Here is a 2,031-nt window from a genome sequence, read left to right as displayed (position 1 = left end):
TGATAAAGCACCGTGAATGGGACAGTAACGAGGTTGCCGGCATCCGAATGACTGCCGTTTGCACTGCCGACCTTTACGTGCTCGAGCAAAGCCAGGATAGTGAGAGTGAGTGTGAGACTTGGCGCTAGGGAAAGTATATATATATATATATATATATATATATATAACTTTGAGTAACCGACCTCTTGTTCTTTACATCAGGGTGGAGTCTGAGATTCAAGAGCTCGGGCGGGTGAGTTTTAAGGAGAAATATATTGGTTGACATACAGCTTTTAAGGAGGGTCATGTTAAACATTGTTATTCATTTTTATGATACTCAATTTACAGGAATTTCAACAGAAACTTCAAACTCTACCTGAAAGGAAAAGTGGTAGAAGAGGACGGACGGAAAAAGGCGCTACTTCTGCACACCGTAGGAGCGGCGGTACAAGACATCTACTTCACACAAGTGAAAGAAGATGATGACAAGACAAATAAGTACGACGACACAGTAGGTGTACACGATGCCTATTTAATTCCGACGTCGAATGTAGCATTCGAGCGGCATATGTTTCGAAAGTTAGGCAGCAACATGGAGAGACAATAGATGATCTGATTGTCTGATAGTCTCAACGATCCCCACAGGGTGTGGCCAATAAGCTGAAACGATAGTCTTGAGAACAAACGCCACATACAAGGAACATTTGGACAGGGAAAGCTGCAGGGTCCAGAGGGCGTGGCGACACTGAGGCCCCAAATGATATTACAGGCTCGACACAATGAAGGCCACCATCAACACCCTCCCAAACGTTAAGGCCAGAAACATTTTCAGCATGAAACATTGGGGCATTTGCATCCTAGACGATTACCCAGTGCATGTTACTGAGGAGGTGAGGCAGGCTCTGTTAGCTCGTGGCTACATCTTAGTATGTATCAAGGAGGGGATCCCAGTAACCCAACCAAACTCCTCCCGAAATTATCTCTGTCGGTCATCGTGGATCAAGTCGAAGGCGAGCACTATTTTCCTTAGTTCTGGGTCTTTTTTTCCTTTCTCATCATCGCTTCAACTGTATGTCAAATTTGAGACCCCCATTTTATGAACGGGATCATTTCTGGCGATTAGTGTGTCAGTTTGCAGATGACTGGCAGAAAAAATACCTTTCCCCATTAAAGTCATTGGTTTCAGGAAAGAGGGGTCAAATGGAGAAGACCGCAGCAGTGCGGCGTTGGATTCCACGGAGAAGCAGGATTCTGCACACGAGGACGAGCCTATGGGTCAGGGTCAATGCAAGAAAACACTGACCAGGAAAATGAAGGAGGCGCAGTTGGTCGGCGATCACAGTAGCGGTTAGTGATACTAGATATTTTCTTGACCTTGCCTCAATTCGTCGATCAGATCATGCATTAAGAATCCATATCGCATATCGCTTGAACTTTAATTTTAGACTGTATTGATGATGTGGGGACAGGTGTGTTATTGAAGAGGAGGGAATCATGTCATACTCTCAACCATCACTTACTTAATTACAAAAATATGCATGACCTTCATTACTCCACTACCTTTATGTTAAATGATCTGAAGTGTCTATATATCTAAAGCAGGAGAGAAACAGAGGCACTATATAGATAAGTTAAATGTAGGTAGGTTGGTTAATAAAAGTTAGTTTTCAATTAATGGTTTGTGTATTGTATTCTCCAACAAACAAGATCAGCCAACAAAAGGAACTGGACTCATCAGCTCCGAGAGGAGGTCAAGGAAACATTGAACAGCATCTCCAGTAAGTGATCCTTACTTGTTGCTTTTACATACAGGTACTAGATTTCACCGCAGACTTTCAACTCTGGGTGCAACAATTCGACGTCTGGGCCGACGCCCAGCAGCTCGACAACGCCGCCAGGCTGCGACATTTTCCGACATACCTCGCCGGCCCGGCCTTCAGTTTTTACGCTGAACTGCCTGATGCTACCCGGGCCGACCTCGCACAGCTCCGAGCGGCCATGGTCGGGCCCTTCGGCCGCCCCGCCCTGCTGGAAGAGTTTCGCCGGGCCGCC

This window comes from Branchiostoma belcheri, unplaced genomic scaffold (assembly GCF_001625305.1).
Source record: "Branchiostoma belcheri isolate BF01 breed outbred unplaced genomic scaffold, Haploidv18h27 scaffold328, whole genome shotgun sequence".
Lineage (NCBI taxonomy): Eukaryota > Metazoa > Chordata > Leptocardii > Amphioxiformes > Branchiostomatidae > Branchiostoma > Branchiostoma belcheri.
Note: the sequence above shows the minus strand (reverse complement) of the source record.